This window comes from Lolium perenne, chromosome 4 (assembly GCF_019359855.2).
Source record: "Lolium perenne isolate Kyuss_39 chromosome 4, Kyuss_2.0, whole genome shotgun sequence".
NCBI lineage: Eukaryota > Viridiplantae > Streptophyta > Magnoliopsida > Poales > Poaceae > Lolium > Lolium perenne.
The window spans coordinates 304,941,665-304,949,591 of NC_067247.2; the positions used below are offsets into that span (position 1 = coordinate 304,941,665).

The 7,927-nt window shown below is 45.1% G+C and overlaps 1 long non-coding RNA gene across 8 annotated transcripts; it reads left to right on the forward strand.

Moving 5' to 3' along the window:
• Positions 1-1,485: 1,485 nt before the first annotated feature.
• On the forward strand, positions 1,486-7,512 carry LOC127321650 (uncharacterized). 8 transcript variants are annotated; one of them, XR_011743775.1, is made up of 5 exons: positions 1,486-1,908; positions 1,985-2,731; positions 2,825-6,671; positions 6,775-6,979; positions 7,051-7,512. It is a non-coding gene; the product is annotated as an uncharacterized lncRNA (long non-coding RNA). The 8 variants fall into 8 exon arrangements; XR_011743776.1 differs by lacking the exons at positions 1,486-1,908; positions 1,985-2,731 and having other exon boundaries at positions 2,741-3,238; positions 4,382-4,476; positions 4,576-6,671; XR_007864249.1 differs by lacking the exons at positions 1,486-1,908; positions 1,985-2,731 and having other exon boundaries at positions 2,741-5,204; positions 5,368-6,671.
• Positions 7,513-7,927: the final 415 nt, after the last annotated feature.

A 7,927-nucleotide genomic window follows, 5' to 3' on the forward strand; every position in this document is an offset into this window, starting at 1 on the left:
TCCGGGAGATGATTCCCCTCTCCGGCAGGGTGCCGGAGGCGATCTCCTGGATCCCCCGAGATGGGATCGGTGTTGGCGGCGTCTCTGGAAGGTTTTCCGTATCGTGGCTCTCGGTACTGGGGGTTTCGTCACGGAGGCTTTAAGTAGGCGGAAGGGTAGGTCAAGAGGCGGCGCGAGGGGCCCAGACCATAGGGCCGCGCGGCTAGGGCAGGGGCCGCGCCGCCCTATGCTCTGGCTGCCTCATGGCCCCTCTTCGTTTCGTCTTCGGACTTCTGGAAGCTTCGTGGAAAAATAGGCCCCTGGGCTTTGATTTCGTCCAATTCCGAGAATATTTCCTTACTAGGATTTCTGAAACCAAAAACAGCAGAAAATAGCAACTGGCACTTCGGCATCTTGTTAATAGGTTAGTTCCAGAAAATGCACGAATATGACATAAAGTGTGCATAAAACATGTAGATAACATCAATAATGTGGCATGGAACATAAGAAATTATCGATACGTCGGAGACGTATCAACGTGCCATCGAGATCAGCTCCTTGCCGCCTCTAATTCCCACAGACGGCGCCAATCGACAAGGGATTAACTTGTCAATGCCTATGGATTGTAGACTAGGGTTTAGTTGGAAGTAGAGGGCAAGTTCTCGAGGGTTTCAGCCGGAAAAGTACTCGACTGCTTATGAAAACTAGGGTTGCGCTTACAATGATTCGATCCTCTCTATCCCTCGACTCCCCCTTATATAGGAGGTGGAGTCGAGGGTTTCTTATTACACAAGTTTACAGATTCCCAGAGACTCTCTGAGTCCAACCCGTAAAGTTACAAATCTCTACTTTCCTAATACAACTCTATCTTTCCTTAACAACTAGCTGGGCTTCCGAACTTCATATTATTCGACCTGTGGGCCTTCAATAAACCCCGGGTACCATCTTCGGCAGGCCCATTGGAGATGCCTATGTCACTAAGTACATGGATAACTGCAGAAACCTACTAACATTGTTCTTTCAGTTGAACCGACATCTGTCGGGGGCAATTGATAAAATGTTGGATGAGTTTACTGAGCCAAAGGAGGAGTCAAAGGGAAAGGAGCCGATGGGCAGTGAGGTTCATACACCAGTTTATTCAACTGGTGATTTTATTGACATAGATGCTCCAGAACCACAACCCACACCACACCTATATCTAATCTATCCTATACCTAATAATAATAATATATAGTGGTGTCGGCCAACGGCGACCTAGGCACGGATCGACCGCATAAGCAAGCGGCATAGTGGATATATGGCAGGGATATCTGTGGACGTGATCAGAGGTGGTGTCACGAACTTTGAAGCATAATAACTACTATACTATTTGGAAACACACATCTTTTTTGTGATAATTTTGAATTTTTTTGGGGATTAATGTGGAGCTAACACGTATGCTATTTGATAGTTTTATTTCTGTAGGGTTTCTTCTAGGTGCAGTTTTGGTGCCCTGTAGAAATTTTCTTATAGGAACGATTTGGTCAGTCCTCCTCCTTTTTGGTTTAGCGCTGTGTCCTGTTGGTAAGCTTAGGCATGTGTCTTCTGCCTTTTGTGGTGGGCCCCTGATCAGATTCAGGTTTTGTCTGGTATTACTCACCGCTTTGACCTCTTTTTTGACATGTGTCTCTACGCGTGTCTCTCTCGCCATGTTCTTCCTAAATTCTTCACGGAACGAGCCCTTCCGTGGCCGGCGGCGGCGTCACCGCTCTTCTTCCTCTGCGACTCCGGGTGGGCCGATTTGGCTCCGCCTCCTTCCTCTCCAGATTTCGTGTATGCAGTTCTCGAGCGCCGCTTCCTTTCTCCCTCCTCGCCTCACCTTTTCAGAGGACGCCCCAAGGACGGAGACAGCCTGATTCCGTGATGAGGAATACCATGCGCGCTTGACAGGTACGCCTGCCTCATCCAGTCATCCTACATCGTGTTATTCTTTCTCTCCCTCTGATATGCTTTGTTTCACTCCCAGAATCGATGTTTGCTGCTCCGGATCGATGAGCACTGGCTTGCCTCCGGGCCGCCCTGGTACCAACGACGACGCCATGGGCAAGGTGGGGCGCATGGACGGATGAGGTCCCGGCGGTGGCCCTCAGGCTTGGCGCTCTATGAGCGGGTATTCCTCCCGATGGGGATACAGTGAGAGTGGCGATGGCGGGCGCCTGGCCGCCGCTTCTCCGCCGCGACTTCAACCAGGTGTACAGTCGTTTTATCCAGGAGAGAGAAGAGGGGAGGCGGGGGCTAGAAGGAGGGTGCTGTGTTGCTATGTCGGCGAACAGAAGGATAATTCGCGTTCCCGCCCGAGTTTCCCCAATCCCCGACCTCTCCTAGCCGAACACGGAGATCTCAACTGCACAAATAGCGGTGATGGGAGCAGCACGCGGAGAGGAGCGGCATCGCGCAGTTTCCGAAGCAGGCCAAGGCATGGCTGCAGCACGCGCCGATCTGGCCGCCGCGCAACCTCGGGAGGAAGTTAGAGTGGCGGCGATGCCGTCGGCATTGAGACCGGATGGCGAGTAGGGAGCAGCGAGGGAGGCTCTTCTCTTTCCCTTCCACTGTCGCCGACTCTACTACGTTGAGGCTCCAGCGTCTTTTTCCTGCTTGCCTGGTCTTCCTAGGCTGCACCGACAAGATTCTCGCCGTGCAGCCGTGGTCACCGTCGCTTCAGGGCATGTGGGTTACCTCCACTGCAGCGGTCCTGCCATCGTCTCTATCTCAGGTACACGTCACCTCCCCTTTCCTCCACTATCCGCCTCTCCTGTCTCTGTTTTTCCCCTTCTTACATCCATCCATCGGGTTGCAAACGAGCAAGGAAGCGGATGCGGGCACGATGACGGGCTCCATCCACAAAGTCCCTGTCGACACCTTCACCATCCTCCCCCTGTTCTAAGCTGCTGCCTATCCCAAAATCTTCCCCGCCGGATCTCTCCACTGCCGTGAGCGCCCCCTGGCCGGCGGCCGTGGCGTCGGTCGGGTCCTCCTCTGTCTCCGAGGCTCTCCTGCCGTCCCTTGCTCTGGCTTCTCCCATACATCTCCTCACCTGGACGGCGGTCCGCGACCTGCTGGTTGGTTTGCTGTGTGGGCACTGGATGACCAGCAGCATCGCCGCCTGCTCTGAGTCTGGGGGCGCGGCGTTGTGTGGCCGCTGCCCGCATCACCCGGACGACGGCCAGGCGAGGTGGTGTGCACTGCAGAAGACCGTGGCTGAACCGGTGTACTGGTACCGGTATGTGTATCACTGCTAGGACAATTCAGATAATTCGCGTAGCTAATACTTGCTGGGATAAGGATGGTCAAAGCATTGAGGCCCAGCGAGTTGCAGAGCTCCTCATGTGCTATTTTCCTTTACAATGGTTTACTATAGATGTGTGGAGAATAATTATTTATATGACATTCATTATTGATCCACAACATATCTGATTTTATAGATTCCATTATTTAAGTTGAATATGGTTCAAAAAAACTATGTCTATCCTATACTTAGCTGTTGTAAATTTGATTATGTTCTTTTTGCATGTTGTGGTGTCGTATTTTAGACGACACCGAATATTTAACTTCCATCATTTAAACGTGTTAACAATATATTGTATCCAGTTCCGTGCTAAGAAAAAAATTAAGTACATGTGGATATATTTTCTATTAAACCCGCTGAGCATTATTGTATCTGTATCACTATTTTTGTATGCAAGTTCTATGCTAGGAAAAAAAAGTCTTCATTACAGGTGGGCATACTTGCTCTACTTCAAGATAGCTTTCCATTTCTCATCCAAGTTACTTTGTTAACTCATCTGTAGCTGAACTGTTTGGGAGAAGCAAAAGAGTGTAGTCCTTGGAATTTTGATTGTCGGTTTACTCAAAGGACTTAATTCCTAAGTGTTTTCATGCCTTAGAACACTAAATGCATCATGTTCTCACATATGACTTATTTGTTCAAACCAACTTAGTTGTAGCAAATTAGTGGAAAGGGATACATTTACCTCAGATAAGTTTTTTTCAGAATCCATTGCTATTCTTGCTATCCGGAGTAGCAACATGTTATCAAAATAATTTTTCGGGTGGAAGCTCTAGCTTTGTGTCCTCAAGAACAACATAATACTTGCAAAAATTAGGCAAAAACATCTCAGTACTGGTAGGTACAAACTAATATGTCAGCTCCCCCTGTACGCCTCTTTTCGTGGATCAAAAGGAAGTTCTAAATTTCCTGTTTTCGTTAGCTAGACAAAAGTATATTGTTTCAACAAATAGCAATTGATAAAAAGTCTCTCTTTTTTGGTCAAATAAATTTCTAAGTTCACCGAGTTATTGTTTCTTTGGTTGCATTCAAAACCTGAAGTTCTATGGTTTGACCTGCCTTTGGATATGCAAACAGCCTTCCTCAGAATTATGTCAAAGCATCTGAAAAGACAGAGATCAAAAGACTTGACAACTTACATAAGAATTAGGTTTGGTCATATAGGCCGCCAGGTATATATTATAAAGAACATCTTTACTCTAATTTCCCTTTTTTTAAATAACCGTTGTTCGATCAACTCACTACCCCACCTTTATGTCCGCATGGTTCAGTCTTAGGTGCTGCAACTGAGTGCTGCTGCCAAATCTGCTGTTGGCCATCTACTTGCTCTGTCCTGGTTATACCGTAACCGGGATAGATAGAAATTATACAGCGCAGGAAATGTCCTACACTGTGCTATTTGTCACAAGTGATGCTATTGGGTAATATCTATCCTGGTTATAACTTCAGATATGCTTACACAATTGCCTATAACTTAGAGATTCAGTTAACTTGCAATTGCCTGTGTATATATACGTTTTTATGTTCAGTTACTTTAACTACTCTGTCCAAAAATGTGATACTTTAGTCCTCTCCTTTTATAGCTCTTACTTTGCATGGAACTTTGCAGTTATCCTCGCTGTCTCTTCCATCAGGTGTTATAGTTTGAATCAACCATATCGTGCCATATCATCTATTTTGCTTACTGAGCTATGCAATCTTTATTCATATAATTAAAATGGAGGGTTGTGTGCCAAGAAACCATAATCGACCTGTCCAGTCGATATATGCATCATCCCTGAAGCACGAAGAAAGACCCAATAATTTATTCTGCATCCTGCCAATTTTTCAGTGTTACTACAATACATAACCATTTGCACCTCTGGCAGCACACGTTGGGAGATAATACTCTTCTTTCAGGGTACTTATCTAACATGACATACGATTTATTATCTATTTCATTTGCATTCTTTGATTATTGCATACTGTATTTCATTGCCATTTTTGATAATTTCTCTAGACTATAGAAAAAACCATACTTGCAAAGTTATAATAGCAGCTAAATGTATACTCATTGTCCACAGTGCAGGAAATGAGAAGAAAACTTCAACTGAACTATTCCCAGCTAAATAGATCACTGCATCTGGCCACGTAAATTTGTTGGGACAGATTTCAACTGAACGGTATAGGCTGCAGTAGATCAAATAGCATTAATTCCATCCTCTTTCCCTTGCAGCAAATATAATTAATCTAGATCAACTGAACTCCAGCTAAAGGTCAAACAGGCAAGAGCCCAAATTGATGAACCAAGTAGTTTATGTGAAAACATATATTTTGTCTCAAGGCGTGCCCACAAATCGTGGTGTAAAATATTAGTCACCTATCTGCCGCTTTAGCTGGGTATGAATAGCACACAACTAATGTATTTGTTCATGCCCTAGCTGTGCCAAAGAGGGAAACAATCATCATCTTCTTTTCTGACGAGGACAGTGACACAAGGCACAGACAGGTAGCAGAGCTGGAGAATAGCTAGATCACCTTCCTTATGTTATCGTAGTGTAGGTCAGAAATATTAGATAATCTCCCCTTCCAATATAAATCCATCTACGATATAATCCAGTAAACAAGCGTCCTCTGGCTTACTATTGCTATAAACTAATGTGTGTCCCATATATGCATTAGCATTGTTAATGTTTTTACTTATATCATCTGCTTATATGACCTCTGCAATAAGTTCAAATTGTACAAAATATGCACACTAAAAAAATGTAGCACAATGGGTGCGGCGTGCCGCCACGCCATAAAGATGCAGTTTGGTTCAATGGATTGTAAGAGCTCATTGAACTCGCATATACGGATTGTTTTGAGCTACATTATTTTTGTCTTCTTGCTCAAAGGTCAAAAATGTTTCTTATTTTAGATTTGTCTTATTTCGATAATTTATCAGCCAGTATTTGCAAGAGTTGCTCACTATGCTCTGGATCAGCCAAGGTAGTTATGTAATGAATAAACTTTTATTCGTCCAAGCCCTTATGATGATGCTCTTAAATTTAAATGCAGCAATTAGTTCCATATTTAGTGGAAGTGTATTTTTGAATGATCCTCACAACTGATGTTGATCAAGCAGTAGCAGAGTTAGCATCTTAAATTTTTTATTCTACAAATAGGAAACACAGTCTCAGTATCTTTGATTTTGTTCAGAAAAATAGCTGAAGATTAATGTATGCCTATTTTGTAACATATAGAAGTTCCTCTCGCTGCCAAATTTACGGACCTTTATTTGTTTGGGCCTCCTGAGGAAACGGTCGTCCAAAAAAAGGATCTTTATTTGTTTGGGCCTCGTGAGGAAACTGTCGTCTGAAAAGAGGTGTCGCTGCTTGTGTCAAGTGTAAGAGGACTGACTAATGCAGTGCCCAAGGATTTACTTGAGAATTCAGTGTTGTTCTACTCATAGACGTGAATAACTAGACTCATTGCACAACTACCTCCAGGTACAAATTGTTGAGCCGATTGTCCATGCCAATGTTGTCTTGCGAGGAGTGGATTGTTCAGCTGTAGGTCAGGATAATGTTGGCATCCCTGCTCCTGAAGCCCCAAAGCATGTTCCAGGTCCTGCTGAGACATCAACTCCGTCACTATCCATGGATCTCACGCCACAGACTGCAGGCAACATATTCAGCTTCCGTTATTGATGAGGTATAATTGTATTGTCTTTGCAGGATATCAGTGTTTTTGCGTTTCTGACAGGCCATGTATTTCTATTGTAGACTGCCTCTGACGCCATTGGGAGAATGAAGCGCAACAATCCCGGTGATGGTGAGCACCCAGGTCGAAGAAAGGGTTACATTTTTCGGATGCTGATGACTAGGTTCCTGGGCACGTGTTCGTGAGCTTAACGTGAACAGCATGGTGGTTCTATTGTCAGCGATTTTGTTTATGCTTGTGTTTTTACTGTCTACAAGCTACTATTTGGTTGGTGTATGCAACAAGGTTGCTTCGCTATGGCCCCCGGTTCTGTTGTTCAAGGCCCATATGTTTGGGCCCCGAGTCCTCTTCTATCTTTGTACATCTTAGGACACTTAACTCATAACACTAGCGATGCCAAGAAGTTGATATTCCATTTGATCGAAACTCTGAAACATGAAGAGTTTGTCAAAGTGTTGGTTGTCTTATGGGTGATCTGGACAGCTAGGAGAAAGGCAATACATGAAGGGATTTTTCACAGCCCATTATCTATCTTCAGTTTTGTCATGAGCTATCTCCAAGAGCTGCAAATTGCTATGCCAGTCACTGAAAAGAGGAAAGTGCTCCCACAGCGATGGTCTGCGCCTAAGGAAGGTTGTCTGAAATTCAATGTTGATGGTGCACAGGCTAAGGTTTCCAAGAGAGGAGCGTGGGCAGTGGTGTGCAGAGATGAAACTGGCCGTTTTCAGGGCTCCAGCACGGTGATCATAGACGTTATATCTGATCCTCCAACACTTCGTTGGCATGTCGGGAAGCCATGTCCCTTGCTCAAGATATTGGTCTTCGACGAGTACATGTTAGTTCGGACTGTGCTGGAGTGATCGATGCAATCGAGGTAGGATCCAGAAGTCACCACAGCTCGGTGATATGGGAGATTCAAGCCATGATGCCACGTTTTGA